Source organism: Podarcis pityusensis (genome assembly GCF_964106645.2).
Source record: "Podarcis pityusensis genome assembly, chromosome: Z".
Classification (NCBI taxonomy): domain Eukaryota; kingdom Metazoa; phylum Chordata; class Lepidosauria; order Squamata; family Lacertidae; genus Podarcis; species Podarcis pityusensis.
In genome coordinates this window covers 41,674,596-41,695,114 of record NC_138044.1, presented here as the reverse complement: position 1 = coordinate 41,695,114, position 20,519 = coordinate 41,674,596, and positions in this window count along the sequence as shown.

The window sequence follows — 20,519 nt, the reverse complement described above, 5'->3', positions numbered from 1 at the left end:
AGCCTCTTCTGTGTGAATGAATTCCTGGGACAGATTCTGCAGAACCTTGGAGAGCTCCCCCCAAAAGGCAGATAATCCTGGTTTGAGGCCATTTCTAGAGTGGTCTTTCAGTCAATCTGTATAGGACAAGATTGTAAAACTTCGAAATCCCATTGCTTTCAATGTATTAGTATTCCTGTGTTAGTTTTACTGGTTATAATTCTAGTACTTCTGTCTTGTATTCTAGCATTTCTTTTACACTGCAGTGTTACACTGTTGTGCTATGGAACTGTGGCTTTTTTTATTCATATACCACCATGCCATGCTAAATTTTAAATTGTAACAAATCACTATATGCCAGAATAGTGCTGCAAATTTCCTTATGGGAGCAGTAGTGGTGTGATCATGAAAACTGTGGGAAAATTACAGTGCAGAACTCCTACAATTTTCTGAGTTAACCATTTTCTCTCTCGAAACAATTAACATGGAAATTTATTTATATTCTATTTATTTTCTATACCTCCCTTCATCCAATGTTCATAGGGCGGTTTCCAATATGAGCACTAAACTTCTGCTAGATTCCACTAGATTCCAGAACTGCTTATACATGAAAAATCACTTTAAAATCACAAAAAATAACAGATAAGGAACTAGGAAGACAGAATAAAGTGCTGTCTGAATGCAGCCAAAGTTAAGCATTATTCTATGTGCTTCACTCACTTTCTATCATCATATTTAGTTGGACTGAATGGCACTTCCCTTTGGGCAGACTTTGGCCATATTTTTTACACACAGTAACCATTTGTTTGCATTCCATTCGTCAGGAAAATGCAGTTATGAAAAAAAGAAGTTGCAAAATGCACATGAATATGGATGATATTTTAATGGTGCAATGAAACATTTCTATTTCCTAAGATGGTGTAAACCACTGAGAAAAAAAAATTTAAATAGTCTGTATCTGTATGTGTGTGTGCGTGTGTATGTGTGTGTGTGTGTGCGTGCGTGCATGTGTTAAAATAAATAAATAGCATTACAAATGGTACCTGGAAGATCCACATTGAGAGAGAGAGAGATGTAATTATTACTTGTTGAAATTAGGAAAACATTTTTGAGGCCAAAAGAAACACAATTAGTTGTAGGTAATGGAAGGTAACGGAACTGCCAACCTAGCAGTTCAAAAGCACATCAAAGTGCAAGTAGATAAATAGGTACCGCTCTGGCGGGAAGGTAAACGGCGTTTCCATGCACTGCTCTGGTTCACCAGAAGCAGCTTAGTCATGCTGGCCACATGACCCAGAAGCTGTACGCCGGCTCCCTCGGCCAATAAAGCGAGATGAACGCCGCAACCCCAGAGTCATTCGCAACTGGACTTAACGGTCAGGGGTCCTTTACCTTTACCTTATGTAGCAAAAGCAGCACTGGCTACACACACAGGAGAGAGAGAAGTGTCAGCACTCAGTCTTGGGGCAACCCCAGACCACCCAGTGAGGGCTGAGCATGCTCAGTAGCCATGGAACACTGAATGTCCCAGGACAGGTGGCGGACTGGGGAGGTACCAGGATGTAAAAGTTTGCCATAGAATACCTGCTGTGTATCTGAAGGAGACCCATACTCTCATTTTTCAAATCCACCTAAAAAAAATCCAAATCACAACCGTTCTGAATTGTTTAAATTGCTTTTTAAAACTGTTTTAGTTGTTATGACAGGCTTGTTTCATTGTATATTTTAAGTATGGATGTTTTTCATCTTTTGATTCAACTGCTTTATTCTGTGTTTTAATTATATGTGGATATTTTACAGTTGATCCTTGCATGGCATCTTGGCATGTAAGTGGTATTATTACCAATATTGTTGGGTTGTATTTAACTAAGTCCTACTCAGAGTAGACCCACTGGGAGCATTGAACCTTAGTCATGCCCATTAACTTTGTTGGACCTACTCCGATTAGGACTAATGTTGAATACCACCTTACACAGTCAGTCATTTCTGGCTAATAGGCCTATATCAAATCAACATCAACTTTTGGTTTTAATATTAGCTGTGGTTAATCACAGCGGTTCCTACTTTCTTCACCAGAGGCTGAATTGTGTTTCTGGAGATGAATAAGCTTGTCAGTGGGCTAGGTTAATGACCTGACATCTCATTCTGAGTCAGAAGAGACTTGCTAGCTGCATCTCTCGCAATAAACAGAGGCATTGCTCTGGGGAACAAAGCAGTCTGCTTGTAGCTTTCATTAAGAGAAAAGTACTGTTTTGGCTCCACTGTGTACTCCACAGAGGATTGAAGTGAGTGGCTCTTGCCCTGTCGTTGAACTGGCTGGAGGTAGTTGTGATGAGATTATATATATATACTCCAGACAGTGGATTGATCCAGGTAATAAACAAAGAGGTTCTGTGCCAAGAAAAGCCAATTTCTGCTATCAGGAAAGATAATGCTACCAAGATATGCTTCCGTAACTTTGAATAAATTTTGCTTTTGCAGGTCATGGGACATCAATGTTAGAGCCTATGCAGAGGCTAGGAAAATTAATGGGGTGTACACATGATGGAGCAGAGCAAGGTGGTAGAATAGACTCACCACATCAGACTACAGGTGTGAAGTGCCATTTTTAACTCTTGCACATCATTTTAAAGAACCCCCTGCAAACCAGCATGTCAGAGAGAAAGGTTATTGACTGTCACTTTGCCTGTTCTGCTGGCCTTCTAACAGAAGGGAGTTGCTCACACACACATAGGGACATTAAAAAAGGAACAATTCAGAACATTAGCTGTCTGAAGTCATCCATTCTACCACCTCAGCTTCTGACTACTTCATTCTTCTGCATGTGTTGATCAGGTTCATCTTTGGTCACCTCTCACATGGCTTCTGTGATAGTACCAAAAATAGTCTGCACATCTCTTCAGGTGCATCTCAGCAAGCATAAGGGGCTTGTTTTCATTTAAAACATTTGTTTTAAATGAAAGCTGAGATTCTCCAGGAGATCAGTTCTGCACTGGTTATTGCATTCTGCATTTTCTTTTCCCCTGCACTGGTGGTTTTGCAGTATGCACACTGACCTCAGACAGCTCAGTTGATTAGAGAGTGGTGCTCATAATGCCAAGGTTGCGGGTTCAATCCCCATACGGGACAGCTATATATTCCTGCATTGCAGAGGGTTGGACTAGATTCCAGCTCTATGATTCTATGATTCAATATAACCTGCTTATCTCAGTCAACCTTCCTCCTTTAGCTGAGTATGTGGTTGAAATGGGCTGGAAAATCCATTCCTTTGAAGGTGACCCGGAAACTACAACTAATCCAGAATGCAGCAGCTAGATTGGTGACTGGGAGCGGCAGCCAAGACCATGTAACACTGGTTCTGAAAGACCTACATTGGCTCCCAGTACATTTCCAAGCACAATTCAAAGTGTTGGTGTTGACCTTTAAAGCCCTAAACGGCCTCGGCCCAGTATACCTGAAGGAGCGTCTCCACCCACATTGTTCTGCCCTGACACTGAGGTCCAGCGCTGAGGACCTTCTGGCAGTTCCCTCACTGTGAGAAGCAAAGCTACAGGGAGCCAGGCAGAGGGCCTTCTCGGTAGTGGTGCCCGCCCTGTGGAACATCCTCCCATCAGATGTCAAAGAGATAAACAACTACCTGACATTTAGAAGACATCTGAAGGCAGCCCTGTTCTGGGAAGTTTTTAATGTGTGACATTTTGATGTATTTTTAATCTTTGTTGGAAGCCACCCAGAGTGGCTGGGGAAACCCAGCCAGATGGGCGGGGTACAAATAAATTCCTCCTCCTCCTCCTCCTCCTCCTCCTCCTCCTCCTCCTCTTCTTCTTCTTCTTCTTCTTCTTCTTCTTCTTCTTCTTCTTCTTCTTCTTCTTCTTCTTCCAAAGCCCTGTATTACCAACATTGCTGGGTAAAATGCTGACATTACATTTGTGTGACAGAGCACAGCTGTACTTGGAAACCTGATGCCTCTTCCTTGTAATATCTCCTAGCTGTCCTAAGAGCATGAATCAGCTGCAGCAAGGGAAAAGAGGATACTCTTCCTTCTTATTCCCTCATGTATTCCAGGACTGCTTCAATCTGCCCAACCCAAATTTCCTAAGGCTGCTTTTGCAACATGCAACTAAGCCATCCAAAAGAAGCCACCAGCTGTCAATTGTGACCTATCAGGATATTGATGAGCCCCAAATTTTTGTAGTCCCTGTTTATTAAGGGATGGTCACGCATGACACTTTCAACCATCCCCAAACCCCCTCAGCCATCACTCTCTCCTTCTTGGAGATGTTGTACTTTCCTGAAAAGTTAATTGAGCTAGCAGAAAAAGGAGACATGCAATTGGTTTTTTTGAGAGCTGCAGATGAAAATAGCACAAGAGCCCCTTTAGATGAGAACCATCTTGTTCAGCATCCTGATCCAGTGGTCACATCCACACTGTACATTTAAGGCACATTTAAGCTTTCCCAAAAGAATCCTGGGAACTCTCACACAGTTTCAGCACAGGGAAGCATGAAACTGTGGTCTGCAGAGACGAGAGCAATGGGGAAAGGGCACTGCGATCAGTGGAGATGCAACCTGTTTGACGTACTCAAACTCCACACTGTACAGTCTCCAGAATAATGCAGTTGTCATGGCAAGCATTTGAATTTCCCTTAGCAACTGCAGTGCTAAACAGCAGGAGAAAAGTGCTCCAGCCAATTCTCACAGGACATCCCTTGGCATTTTTACAACTTTGCTTTTCTAAAAGAAATCCATCTTTTCTCGATATTGTGCTGCAAAACTGTTGTTTTACATTTCCAGTATAATTCATGAAGTGGCAGCCAAGCCTAGAGATGTTGCCACATGGAGCTGCCATTGCTCTACAATTGTTGCTCAACACCCCCCTGCCCCACCAAAGCACACACTTTTGTAAATGTCATGTTCCCCCCACTCTTTCTTTTTCCCCTGGGCATCCACTAGGGTTTGTGTGCTTGTGCCATGCATGCATGGATGCATGAAATAGTTGCCTCCAACTCTGAATCCTGTGATCCAAAGACCCATGCTCCATTTTTATGCTGGATTCTTTTGTTTCCGTTTCAATGGGTGCTGGTGCTGAAGGGCCTTGGAGTAGATACACTTATTGCAGGATGGAGAACCTTTTTAGAGCCTGAGGGCCACATTCCCTTTCTGGCAAGCTGCCAAGGGCCACAAGCTAGTGGTGGGTGGAACCAAAGGCCAAAATGGGCAGGACAACGAATGTAAATTTGTACCTTACTGCAAAGCACTACTTTCTACACACACTCTCTATTTCTCGTCCATCCAGAGAAGCAAGAGGCATTTTGGGGGGCTCAAGGACTCTTACCAGCCAAGCAAAAAGGCTCAGGTTGCAACGCAGAGCCAGGGAGTGGCGCAACCTGAGGACAGTTCTGAGCACCAGATAGAATGACCTGGAGGGCCACATTTGCCCTCCCCACCCAGCCTTATTGGGTCCCCTCCACAAGCAGGGTCCATCTCCTCCTCACCACTGACACCACTGCTCCTTTCATTCACTTTCTTCCTCTGGGACCAATACATGTGGCGGCCAATGGGGAGGGAGGACGAAGCGAACAAAGGGTGCCGCCCCTTTTCCATTCTCCTGTTGATCACCGCCTGCTTGTATAGAGAGGACTGTTGAACAGGCAACCAAGGGCAGCCCAAGATGTTTTGGCACCTGAGGCAAAACGCCTTGCTGCTGCGGCCATAATTGTGATGGGTGGGTGGGTGAGTGTGTGGGTGTTCTGCAAGGGCTTCCCCATAGCCAGTAACATTATGTGCACTTGGCTTCAAATGCAAGAGGTGGGAGTGTGCTGGAGCTGCAGTAAGCTGCAATGTGTACACAGCCTTAGTGTTGCCCTTGCAGAACTTGTCTAAAAAGAGGATGGGGGCAAACTTGAATTAGCTGCCACTGGCTTTGGCTCTGGCTTTTGTTGCCTTCCTAACCTTCTGCTTCACCAGTTCCAATAGACACCACCACCACTGTCCATTGCAAGAGGTCCAAGGAAGTTAGTTGTCCAGTACAACCTTCATAAACCTGGTGACCTCCTGACATTTTGAATTACAACTCCCAACAGCTCCAGTGTTGGCTGGGGCAGATGGGAGTTGTTGCCCAAAGCATTTGGAGACTGCCAGGTTGGCAAGGACTCATTCAGTGCACAAGTATTTGCCAGAGTTTCCTGCTTGTTCCTCTGTCCCACTTGTGTCGAAGGGTGGAGTAAATTCCTGTAGCTGGTGGCACCCAGAAGTATGCAGATAGACAGTTTTTATTTAGGACCAATAAAGCAGCTGGGACAAAGAACAAATGAAGGAAAGGTACACTGCACCAAAATATATGCGCTAAAATAGAACCAACTCTTTAAAAAAATAATTTTTTAAGTTTTGAAGCAGGGGGAAAAAATAAACCCTGAATCTATTTACCTTTGGTTTTTGTGTGTGTGCAATGAGGTTATAAGAGCACGTAATTATAACCATGCAAATTAACCACAATCCTATTTCAACCCTAGCCCTGCCTTAATTAGCTCTTGACCAACACTGCTGATCCTGAAATTCCTGTTTAGGTGGGGATATGCCTATAAAACTTTCTCAGAAATTTCCTGCTTGGTTAGAAACAAAATAAATATTCATAGAAATATAAGGACTCATTGTTTGCACAGCACAAAGTGGACTAATTGTGCAAATGTTTTGGTGTGAATCTGCTAATTCTTATGAACACAGTACAGTGGTACCTCGGGTTAAGTACTTAATTCGTTCCAGAGGTCCGTTCTTAACCTGAAACTGTTCTTAACCTGAAGCACCACTTTAGCTAATGGGGCCTCCTACTGCTGCTGCGCCGCCGGAGCACGATCTCTGTTCTCATCCTGAAGCAAAGTTCTTAACCCGAGGTACTATTTCTGGGTTAGCGGAGTCTGTAACCTGAAGCATATGTAACCTGAAGCGTATGTAACCCGAGGTACCACTGTACCTTTGTTGACATCAGCAGTGAAATGCCATCTGACTACTGAAGAAAATTCTGCTTCATTCATAAATGGCCTTCAACACCAAGGTTGCGGCATTTGGGACTTCCTAGTTTACAGAAAAAAGCGCGTTAGAGGTGACAAGATAGAAGTTTATAAAATTATGCCTGGCATGGAGAATATGGATAGAGAAAAGTTTTTCTCCATCTTTTATAAGACTAGGACTTGTGGGCATTCAATGAGGCTGAAAGTTTCAAAACAGATAAGGAAAAGTACTTCATGTAGCACATAATTAAACTATGGAACTTGCTCAAATATTGGAGAATTGGAGAAATTCACGGAGGATGAAGCTATTAATGGCTTTATGCTAGCCATGATGGCTTTGATGATGAAGACCCCCAAACCCCCTCAAAAATAAATCACACAGGACACAGAATATTTGTTTAAGATTTTTTGGCGTTAATTTGGCCACAACTTTATTGATTACAGCATGTGAGTGGTTGCTTAGGCATTGGTTCGGACTACCTGAACCTGCACCGGCAGGAACAGGACTGACAACTGGAACCTCCAGAGGTCAGTAAAGGAAAACATACTGGGGGAGCACAGAGGCCGATTTCCACCTCTTAGTTCACCCCAGATGCTCCCAGGAACTCTGGCCTGGCCCTACCCCTGAGAGGAGATCAGGCAGAGCAAATGGAGCCCCTGGATTCCTTTAACGAAATTCCCTAGCAGCAGCAACAAAAAATGAGGAGCAGGCACAGCCAATCCATAATCCCCTCCACCAATGCCTAACCACCAACCGTACAAAGTTGTGACTATCTGCTACATGGTAGGCAAAAAACCAAATGGCACCAGCCAATCAGCCAAGTGGCAAAATTCCTACTGGGCCCCTGCTCCAAAAATAGACGACCCCTAGACAGGCATAGCAAGGTCGGGGGGCCACTAGGGGGTGCATTGGAAGATGGCCGACAATACCATCTCTCCGACCCACACGGGGTAATTAAGAGGCAGTTATGGGAGTAGGCAGCCTCACTTGTTGCCCCAAGGAAATGGGGAACACTGCCCTTGCCTGCTGTGCCCATAAATCACCCCCTAATTCGAAAGAAGGGGGTGAGGGCCCTAGGCAGAATGCCCCCGTGTGGACATCGGCTCTCCTGGACGCTGTCTCTGATCGCGCACTAGTTGCAGCAATTTGGAATAATTAATTACAAAAGAAGCAAATGCACATATTTCAAGTGAAGAAGGGGAGTGAAGTCTGCTAATTTAAGTGACCTCTGCGAAAGAAGACAATGGGCTGGAGAAACAGGAATATTTTACGATGAAGATACACCAAAGGCAGGGTATGTTGACAACGGGGCTGAATGGGGGGGCGGGCTTTTTTACTTTCCTTCTATGTGATTTACAAGAACCCCTCCTCATTAGAACCATCGGTTGAACTGACCCAAGCAGGATGATTAAGGTATGTGTGGAGATAAACTTTAACCAAAAGTATGCTTTATGGAGACCGAGAAGCAATAAGAGCTTTTGGGAATGGCACAGCAATTAATTCAGAGCCACCATCTTGCCAAAGGATTTATAGCCGGGAGGAAGAACGGATTTGTTTTCAGACTGCATTCCTAGTGAATCTCCTCAGAGGTTTTGAGAAAGGAGGCAGATTGGTGAAGATTAATGACGCTAAGACTGTTTTGATGTATGGAAGTGATGTTATATGGAAAACGTCTGGATATGGCTACTGGATAAAAATAATAATATCCACGCAGGATTACAAACTGTTCTAACCAGCTTGCGGAGACTATCAGAGGTCATAAAGAGAAAGGAAAAATATATGAAAATAACAAGAGATGTGGAAAAATAATAAGAAAGGACTGGATAGTACTGTGAACATCATAAGGTTAGATTTGTGGACATTAAAACAGCAGTAAGAAGCAAGAAGTTGATTGGATCCCTTCGGAACTTGAAATATGGGTACCCCCAACAAAAATTTAAAATTCGGCTGTGTAATTTGGAATTCATGTAATTTGGTTTGATTTGATGTGATTGGTCAGTTAATAAAAAATTATTCTTAAAAATAATAAATAGACAGGCATAGCAAGGTCAAAAACACAACCTTAAATTATAGGGAGGGAGGGAGATCCGCTGCGTGATGCGAAACAGCAAGTACTTCACCTCGTGCAGCCCCTTAAATAGCCCCTTAGTTGCCAATCAAACCCCAACCTACAGAAAATTTTTCCCAGTAACAAAGAGGCAACCAATGAGGTGCAGAGGTCATCCAAACGGGCCCACCCCAGCAATAAGAAGGCAGTTGGGTGATCTAACCACAAAACGTGGCTCTCCATGATTTCGAGGACACGATTTGCTGGAAACCTCAGGAGGGGAGAGGTATCTTGTGCTTAGATCTTGCTTGTGGGTTTCCTACATGCGCAAAACAACAACAAACCTCTGGTTATGTGAAACATATTCAATAAACACACAAGACGTAACCGACTGTATGTTTGAAAAAATAATATATACTATTCATTGTATTGAATTGTAGCTTTCAACAGAACAGCCACTACTGCTATGCTATAAGATCCACTGTCCTGTGATATCATATATGAGCTTGTACTACTGATGAAGCCCAAGACGGTGAAACAAAGCTAATATTCCGGAAATCCTTGTCTTAGACTCTGTGAAAGGATTCTGTGGAACTGCAACAACCTTTCGTGTGGATTGTTGGACTCTATGAACAGACAGGTGGAATAGACACTTTCACATATATGGACCTTATGCATAAACTGATTAGAGAATGAACTGATCCACTGGGTCTTCTACTTTTCTCATTGAACTTTATGAGCTACTTCTGTTGAAATCTACAATTCAATACAATGAATAGTATATATTATTTTTTCAAACGTACAGCTGGTTACGTCTTGTGGGTTTATTGAATGTGGGTTTCCTACAGGCATCTGAGAACAGGCTGATAGGCTAGATGGACCACTGGCCTAATCCAGAAGGGCTCTTTTGTTCTTACCTCCTCCGATCACATGGGAATGACGTGCTCTTTAGTGTTTCTGAATGGCGGCACAATCTCCCTCCACCACATGCACCCCTGGACACAGAGGGCTTCCTGCACTGGTCATTTCTTACGTTTGTTGCTTTGTTTTTATTTTGTATGACACCCAGAGAGGCTTTTCGTTAATACAAGGGTAGGAAACCTTTCTTCATTCCAAAGGCCACATTCCCTTCTGGGCATGCTTTCAAGAGGAACATATCTATGACAGGTATGGCTGAAAGGGCTGAGAGGAACATGTCAATGACAGGTAGGGCTTTTCTTTTCTTTCTTTTTTTAAATGATATTTATTAGAAGTTTAAAGATTACAAAAAAAGAGAGGAGGAAAATAATAAAAAAATTAACAGAACATACATTACAATAGATAAAAAGAGAGACAAAAAAAAAAACAATATAACAATACAGCAAAAAAAAAAGAAAAAAAAAGGTAGGGCTTTTCTACAGCAGGCTAGCTTCTTTGCTAGACAAACATGAGGCTTTATCAGAATTCAGTGACACATTCCAGCCAGGAAATAACATTTAGGGTGTGAAGTAGAGCCAATAAGGGATGTGGTTTGGGGACAGATCCGGGAGCCAGATAGGGAGGCCTGGGGCCTAATGGGCCTGAAGGCTCCCATCCCTGCATTAATGCAATAAATAAATAAACAAACAACATAACATTGGGCTACTTGTGAAATGTCTCTATAGCCATCCCACCCTCTTCCGGCAAGCGCTTTTGCTAGAGAGGCATGCACTGTGTGGACTGTGGCTGCTGAAATGTGAAGGACTTATTTGAACAAACTGGTGAAGCAGGGTATAAACTGCTAAGCAAACGCCATATAAAATGTTCCTGGTGTCTCCACACTTGTGATCTACTCATGATGTCATCTAAAATAAGCACACGCCCTTGCCATTTCCCACCAGTCATCAAATACTTTTCTGTGCCAGTGGATTTTTGCTTCATTGCCTTACATAAGAAGTGGTTTTAGGGTGGCACAGCTGGTGCTGTGGCACTGGGCATTAGCTGCAGGGGCACCATAACAATGCTGTGGAATGGAGCGAGGGGGGGGCACACACCTAATTTTAGCATCAAACAGGGTGCTGCTGAAATTTGAGAGCTCAATGTCCGCCACCACTTAGGTTAAGCTTTGCATGTAGGATTGTTTGTTACCTGCCACGCTTGTCTTTTTATTTTTGTGCTTTACCAAGATGTTTTATTGTGATGGCTTTTTGAATTTATGTACGTTATCTTCAACAGACCTCAGAAAGGTGGGACAGAAACCTTGTTAATGTTTTTTTTTAAAAAATGTTACTGTACTAGAAGCATACATTGCCGCAGTAAAAACACATTAATAATAAATTGCATGTACGTACTAACTAACTAACTAACTAAATAAATAAATAACAGGGAGGGAGATATGAATTATAGCAGGAGTGCCCAAAACATAGTTTGGGATCTACTGGGTGATTTGCAGAAGATGAACAAAGGTTTCTGGTTCTTGAATTGCTGAACTACAAAATTATGTTTTCCACCCAAATTAGGCTGCTGTGAAATGCAGAAAGGTAGAACAAGGAGTAGAATTTTATGTAGAAAGGTTCTGAACTCAGTTCAGTTCTGGTTCAGAGGCACCATGTTCTTTAATTCTAACTGAATGCCTCTTGCTCTGGTTGGCAGACCACAGAGCTCCAGTAGGAACCAAAGTGGGTCTGACAAACTTAAAAGTCTGACCACCCCTGAAATGTAGTATCTCATGAGATTTAGCTGAGTAACGAAGCAAAAACATAGACCTTAAAAAAGCAGGGCAAATGTTCTGCAATATATCAGCAGGAAGGGATGCAAAAACAGGAAGAGAATACCATAACACATAGTTTACACAACTTAATGTCAAGGCTTTAGTATTTTGGTTCCACAGCAATGGCAGAGTTGATTTCCAGCAGCTGCTCCCATGCTCAACTTACAAAACACTTGCATGTAAGTTCTAGAAGATCCATTATGGATTCCCTTTCATGGGTGTATGCACTTGAACTTTGCATTTGCAGTCATTGTTTCTGAGGAAGCACACTCTCATTTTTAAAGAAGCCAAAGGTACCTTTGCCTCTTGTTTTTGTTACCTTACCTTACCATACCTTACCTAGCTTGTGTTGGCTAAAATACCTGCTTAGACAATGCCATATGAGGAAAGCTGTTCTGTACAGAGGAGGCTTCCAACCTCTCAACATTTTCAGGTTGGAATTCAACAGCATGCCAGTAAATTCAGGTCTTGCAATTATAGTTGATGGGGGGGGGTGTCTTTTAACAAAGCCACTTCCCCAGAAGATCAGGCTTTTGGTGATTAGGCAAATAACATGGAACTGCAGTATAAAATGTGAGGTAATGCTTGCTTTGATGCAATGTCGTCTAGTCTCCCCACAAACAAATCAGGATGAATTCTCAGTAAGCAGGTTGTCTGGAAGCATGCTGAGTCAAGCAACAAGGTCATCTAGTCAAGTACTGTCTACTCGGGCAACATCTCTACAGCACCTGCAAGTTTATAGTCAAGGCCTTGTGCCCATTGGTTTCATTAGGACAGTCCCAGCCCATATTCTGTAGTTGCATCATGGAAGACACTCCCTTATGGGCAGGTTTCATAACACTCCAGTAATAACGCCTGACTTAGGTGGAGAAAACAAGGCAGCCTTGTCATCTGGCTGAAAAACATTGGATGAGAAATTAACAAAATCAATCGTCACAACCATGTGGTTCTTTTTTGCATTGGCTGTTTTCCTTCTTCCAGATCATGTGAGAAACCAGATAATTCACCACATCCAAGCAGTTCCTCCATCTGAAACATATGGCTGGGGAGCCTGCGGTCCTCCAGGTGTTGCTGGATTGTAATTCCCATCATCCCTGACCATGGGCCAGAATGGCTGGAGAAGATAGAACTCAGAGAACAACAAAATCAGGAGAGTCACAGGTTCTCCATAACTGATCTAAATGTTATGACTGTTGAACTGGGACACGGAGAGAAAGTGAAGGTCTGAATAGGCAGCCACCTGCACAAAGGGCTTCTTTTCCCCCCAGGAGGAGATGTATGCTTAGCTGAATAATACAGTGGTACCTCGGGTTACATACGCTTCAGGTTACATAAGCTTCAGGTTACAGACTCCACTAACCCAGAAATAGTACCTTGGGTTAAGAACTTTGCTTTAGGATGAGAACAGAAATCGTGCAGCGGGAGGCCCCATTGGCTAAACTGGTGCTTCAGGTTAAGAACAGTTTCAGGTTAAGAATGGACCTCCGGAACGAATTAAGTATGTAACCAGAGGTACCACTGTATGGCACATTTGTACTGAGACAATGGCATAATAAGAGTGGACTGGACTGTATATACTGCAGCTTGCCGCTGTGATTTGAAAAAGAGCTTTGTGATTTTGGAACTCAACATGTATGCTTGTGTGATACGCCAAATCCCAGTGCTTGGGCAGCATCCCTTCAGACCTCGACTCCCCCAGGGAGGGGAAATTGCCTGCAATTGGATGCATCACCAGATGGATCTGTCATCATGTATAAAACTTTGCTTTCGAAGACCAAAGTAAATAGAAGTGGCAATTCAAATTGGAGCTGACTCATTGCATGCAAGTTGCAAGCAAAGGAGATAAAGCTATTTGTTCAACAGCTATTTGTACACTAAATGAAGATGTGGGGGTTGGAGAGGGTATTCTAGCAAATAGAACACAAGAAATATTAAGTCACCGGAGAAGAAGTGACAACAGTGTTTGCTAGTTTGAAACAGGACCAGCCTTCTCAGATGTGCTGGCTGGGGCAGATAGACATAGCAGTCCATAGCATCTGAACAGCACCAATTTGACGAAGGCTGTTCCAGATTATCTAAGGGGCAAACTAGAAATTATGCTAAAAGTGTCACTTGCATTCATCTCAGACTTTTTTTTTTTAATACATGTTGGAGAGCTGAATTCTATTAAGACTACAGTGCACAGTGATGAAAATATCCCTCCCACCCAAACCTGATACTATATTCTGGTATCGAAACCTTCATTTTCTGTTTCACAATGAATCTGCTTGCCATAGAATTGGAAGGGACCCAAAGGGTCCTGTAGTCCAACCCCCTGCAATGCAGTAATCTCAGCTAAAGCATCTATGACAGATGGCCACCCAACTTCCAAGGAAGGAGAGTCCACCACCTCTTGTGGGAGTCTGTTCCACTGCTGAACAGCTCTGACTGTCAGAGAGTTTTTCTGAATGTTTAGTCGGAATCTCCTTTCTTGCAAGTTGAAGCCACTGGTTCGAGTCCTACCCTCCAGAGCAGGAGAAAACAAGCATGCTCCCTCTTCCATGTGACAGCCCTTAAGATATTTGAAGATGGCAATCATATCTCCTCTTTTCCAGGCTAAACATGCCCAGTTCCTTCAAGCACTCCTCATAAGGCTTAGTTTCCGGACCCCTGACCATCTTGGTTGCCTTCCTCTGCACACATTCCAGCTTGTCAACATCCTTCTTAAATTGTGTTGCCCAGAATTGGACACAGCATTCCAAGTGTGGTCTGACTAAGGCAGAATAAAGTGGGACTATTACTTCCCTTGATCTGGACGCTACACTTCTGTTGATGCAGCCTAGAATAGCATTTGCTTTTTTTGCTGCTGCATCTCACTGTTGACTCGTGTTAAACTTGTAGTCCACCAAGACCCCAAGGTCCTTTTCACATGTACTGCTAAGTATCCAGGTGTCCCCCATCCTATATTTGTGCATCTGGTTCTTCCTGCCTAAGGACAGAACCTTACATTTGTCCATATTGAAATTCATTTTGTTAACTTGCGCCCAGTTCTAGAATCTGTTAAGGTCATTTTGAATTCTGTCTTCTGCGGCATTTAGCTATCTCTCCCAGTTTGGTGTCATCTGCAAATTTGATGAGCATCCCCTCATTTCCTTCATCCTAGTAATTTATAAAGACATTGAACAACAATGGGCCCAGGACAGAACCTTGTGACACCCAACTTGTCACTTTATTCCAGGACAATGAGGAATTTGTAGCTGGTTCAGTCAGTCAAGCAGCTACAAATCCACTTAACAGTTACCTCGTTCAACCCACATTTTACCAGCTTCCTCGCTGGAATATCATTGGGGACTTTGTCAAAAGCCTTACTGAAATCAAGATACACTGTGTCCACAGCATTTCCCTGATCCACCAAGTTTGTAATTCCACCAAAAAGAGAAAGAAAGAAATCAGATTGGTCTGGCATGACTTAGTTTTGAGAAACCCATGCTGGGTCTTAGTAATCACAGCATCCTTTTCTAAATGCTCACAGATTGACTGTTGAATTATCTGTTCTAGGACCTTCCCTGGTATCAATGTCAAGCTCACCGGTCGGTAGTTACCTGGGTCTTTCTCCCCCCCCCCTTTCAAAATGGGGACAACAATTGCCCACCTCCAGTCTATAGGGACCTCACCTGTTCTCCAAGAATTGTCAAAGATAATAAAGGCTCTGAAATTACATCCGCAAGCTCCTTTAGTGCCCTTTGATGCAGATCATCAGGCCCTGGAGATTTGAATTCATTTAAAGTGCCGTATTTTTCACTCTATAGGACGCACCCAACCATAGGATGCATCTTGTTTTAGAGGGGGAGAACAAGGGAAAAAAATTCTCCCCCTCTCTGCACAGCGCCCCTTCAGGAGAAACAGAGCCCCTTCCATTTCTCCTGCCGCTTCGCTGAAGGGGCGCTGCGCAGAGAGGGGGAGAATTTTTTTCCCTTGTTCTCCCCCTCTAAAACAAGGTGCGTTCTGTGCGTTCAAGGTGCGTTCACCCGAAGCTTCCAGAGCGCAGCGGGAGTTCGCGCTGCGCTCTGGAGGCTTCAGGCAGCTACCTTGGAAGCCTGGAGAGCGAGAGGAGTCGCTGCTCACTGACCCCTCTCACTCTCCAGGCTTCAGTGAAGGCAACCCGAAGCCTCAGGAGCGCAGCGGGAGTTCCTTGGAAGCCTCTCGCTCTCCAGGCTTCAGTGAAGGCAACCCGAAGCCTCAGGAGCGCAGCGGGAGTTTCTGCTGGGCTCCAGAGGCTTTGGGTTCCTTTCGACCTGCTCTTTGGGGCTGGCGGGGGGGGGAGTGCTGCTCTAAGACCACCAGCCTCAAAGACCAGGTCGGGGAGCAGCGCAAAGGCTGCGCACCGCCTTCCTGCTGCCCCCCCGAGCTTGTGGGGCTGGCAGTGGGGGGAAGCGCTGCTTTGCCCCACTGCCAGCCTCAAAGATCCCTGAAGCCTTCTTCTTGTTCTTTTCTTTTATATTTTACCTTTCATTTATTTTCTTTATTGTGAATATTGTTTTGTAGAGGTGCAAATAATTGTAACTATGAGAAGAGGTAAAATGTTTTCTATTTTTTTATTGGTTACATGTATTTTCCTTTTTTGTATATTTGTATTTTTTTCTAATTTGTACTCAATAAAATTAATAATAAATAAATAAAGCTCATCACATGTCCATCTCCTCATCCCACTTGGCGGCGTCAGGCAACTTCATGTTTTGTCACATAAAATCAAGGAACATGGAGGCCTGCAGTAACCGGCCCAGCCTCTGGAAATGCCGTGTATGGTAGGAGAGACTCCACAGCTGCTTTGATCCCTTCGTATTGCAAGAGGCTCTCTGGCGTCTCATGCTTGAGGAGGGTTTCCACCACTGCCTGAGCCTCGAGGTAGTTCTGCGAGTTTGTGTTCCACGTGATGGAAAACTTCAACACAGCCTCTGGAAGAAGGGGTTTGGGGAAGACACGTCAGGAAGGAGTGCAAGTTGCAGGCAGCGTGGCCACCTTGAACCAACACACCTTTCTTGCGAAGCGTGGCCAGGTCTGGGCACACATCTGACCTGCGCCTTTCTTCAAGGCAGGGAAGCAGATCCAACACCCCTCCCCACCTAGTAGAAACCATTAATGATGGGAGGGGTGACTGAGTTTATTCCCGACTACATGGCTTGCAGGAATGGGTTTTATAATATTTATAAAAGTACAACAACAACAACAATATGCATTATAAGCTTTGCTTTGGATTACAGAGCTGGTGGAGCTAATTTGAGGCTGTGTACACACCATACATTAAAAGCATTATCGCTTCTCCCCTGTAAGAATCCTGGGAACTGTAGATTACCTTCTACCGCATAGCTACAATTTGTAGCACCCTTTACAAACTGCAATTCCCAGGATTCTTTGGGAGAAATGTGCTTTTAATGCCTGTTTTTCCTGCAGCAGGCATGCTCAGCTACCCCTCTGGAAGCTCAATCCCACAGAAAGCTGGGACGGCCACCAACTTGGATCCTTTTATGCAGGAAAGGCTATCAATGGCCACTAGGCACGATGGCTATGCTCTACCTCCACAGTCAGTGGCAGTAACGTTTGTGAATAGTAGTTGCTGGAAGATGCAGGAAGGGAATACAGAATGCTCTTGTTTCCACAGGCCTCTGGTTGGCCACTGTGAGAACAGGATGCTGGACTAGACAGGCCAATCCAGCAGGCACTTCTGATGTCCTTACGTGGTTCAAGGGTAGAGATTGTGAGAAGGCATCTTCCAAAGCAATCCCACCCCGCAAATAGCTTTGGAGCCTTCTTGCCTCTAGCCTAGCCCTCACCCCTTTTCCTGTTCCCGCTTCTTCTTTTGCTTGCCACGCCTGCGGGCTCTCTTCCGGCCAACGCTGCCAATGACAGATCTTAAAAACTTGGGGTCGGTGAGATTCTGCAATCGCAGCACCTTGCGCCTGCTGGACCTCCTGAGCAGAGTGGGTTGTGTCTTGCTCCTCGTGGAGTAGGGTGAAATGTGAGGAGTGTTGCAAGCCGGTGCAGAGGCAGAAGGTCTGGCCGAGATGGTAGAGCACGGCTTCACTGTCAGGGGCTTCTTCCTAACCCAGTGGAACACCAGTATCATACGCCTCTTAGATGGGTTGGACATGCTGAAGAAGGTGCTGGAGGCCCAAAGATCAGGGTGACTTCAAAGCGGAGGACGCAGCAGGCAGTTCCCTATCAATGGTGCCAAATCCAAGCAAATGTTAGCTCCAGTCCTGTTAAATCGATCCAGCAATTATGAACGTTAAAGAAGGGATTAATTCCTCAGGCAGTCTGAAAAGACTTTCTGTGGCTTTTGAATTGATGGGAGCCCCCAACTACTGCCACTGTTGACAGCCTGTTGCCCCTTCACTCTGCTTGAATGGCTTATGTCACAATGGTTCCTTCATCAGGTGTTTGTGAGCATGAAAATGCTGTTGGGAGTTTCAGCAATGAAGGCTCAGGCATAACATACTGTTTGAAAGTCTGAACATTTCCTCTTTTTTTATTTAACAAAATTTATATACCACTTTTATAATTTATATACAAATTATTAGGAGAGTAAGTTAAAAATATACTGTAGTTTATTCACTTATAGGCTAATTTACATGCTTTATTCCTTCTTATACTTCTATCCCACCTTTCTTCCACAGAGCATACACACTTCAGCCTCCACCTTCTCCATTTTATCCTGACAGCAATATTGTGAGCTAGGGCCATAGCTCAGTGGTAGAACAAGTGTTTAGCATGCAGAAGGCATCAGGTTCAGTCCCCAGCATCTCCTGGTGGGACTGGGAGCGCTCCCTCTGCGCTTCGGAGGCTTCGCATTGCTATCGCTGAAGCCAAGGAGCCTGCTTTCACTCCATAGGATGCACACACATTTTCCCTTAATTTTTGGAGGGGAAAAGGTGCATCCTATAGAGCGAAAATACAGTAGCTGGGTGGTCCCTTACTGGCTCTTTCCCTACACTGGGCTGCAGCTCCCTCCTTACATCATTTATTTAGTTATCACCAGGCTGGGCATCACTTTCCTTTTGGGTGAAGACAGAGGCAAAGTAGCTGTTGAGTAGTTCTGCCGTTTCTCTGTCACCCAATAGCATTTCTCCATCTTCCCCACACAGAGGACCTACCACTTACTTGTTCTTCCTCTTACTTCAGACATAGTCGAAGAAATATTTTTATATTTAACCTTTCTTGCAAACTTGAGCTCACTGAGCTTCAGCCAGCCTGACTTTCCCCCTGCAACTGTTGGCTACTTGTGTATACCCCTCCTTTGTGATTCTCCCTTTCTTCCATTTCTTATACATGCCCTTCTTAACTCTCAGCTCATCTGTAAGCTCCTTATGCAGCCACACCAGTTTCCTTAGATGCCTCCCACTTTTCTTTCTTGTTGGTTTTGTCTGCATTTGGGCCTTCAATATTTCTCCTTTTAGAAACTCCCATCCTTCTTGGACTCCCTTCTCATTGAGTATTTCTGACCATGGACACACACCCAGTAGCTCCTTCAGCTTTTTGAAACTGACCTTCTTAAAGTCCAGAGTGTGTGTCTGACTACACTCAGTTTTCCCTTGCCTCTGTATCCTGAAACCCAGGAGAACATGATCACTTCCTCCCAAGCACTTCCACCTCATGAATCACTTCCTCCCTATTGGTGAGAACCAGGTCCAAGATAGATGATCCCCTTGAATGCCCCTGTTTGCGAGGTCTGGTCACAAGCTCCCAGGATCTGCCTTGAGCTAAGTTTGACTGCTGCTGGTTGCTAATTCCTTCCCCTCAGATCCTGTGTTCCCACAGGGCAATCAGCCACACACACCCTCAGGCCTGCAAGGAAAGGAAAGTAATCAGGAAAAGTAATCAAGCCTCTGGCAGAGCACTCAGCCACTCCCTGAGTTCTGCTATCAATCTATCAAACTTTTAAACAGCTCAGAAAAAGCAAGCAAGCAAGCAAGCAAGCAAGCAAGCAAGCAAGCAAGCAGCCTTACTCCAAAAGACAAGCTCACCCAATTCTGTCTACTCCAGCAATCCTTGTCCCTGTTTGAGAGGTCTAGTCACAAGCTCCCAGGATCTGCACTCAGCTTATTTTTGACCACCTTTATCTTCCAAGAGGAGACACTTGAGAGTCCCATGGACTGCAAGAAGATCACACCTATCCATTCTGAAGGAAATCAGCCCTGAGTGCTCACTGGAAGGACAGATCCTGAAGCTGAGGCTCCAATACTTTGGTCACCTCATGAGAAGAGAAGACTCCCTGGAAAAGACCCTGATGTTGGGAAAGATGGAGGGCACAAAGAGAATGGGACGACAGAGGACGAGATGGTTGGACAGTGTTCTCAAAGCTACCAGCATGAGTTTGACCAAACTGCGAGAGGCAGTGGAAGACAGGAGTGCCTGGTGTACTCTGGTCCATGGGGTCACAAAGAGTCAGACACGACTAAACAACTAAACAACAACATCTTCCAAGGATCTCAAGGTGGTTTACATGGTTCTCCTCCTCCCCACTTCATCCTTGTTGGCAGATACATGCTCATAGTAAACTCATTATTCATGTATGGATCATTATGTAGCCAAAATGCTACCATCAATACACAAAAGAGAAGTATCATCAGGCTGGAAGAGCCCCAAGATATGAAGTTGAAAAAACAAAACTGCAGAAAATAATAAATAAGAGAGGAACCCCTTCTGAAACAGTCAGATGAGGAGTGAGCATGCACAATGCCTGTTTGTGGGTAGGGAATGGGGAAATGAGGTGGAATTAGA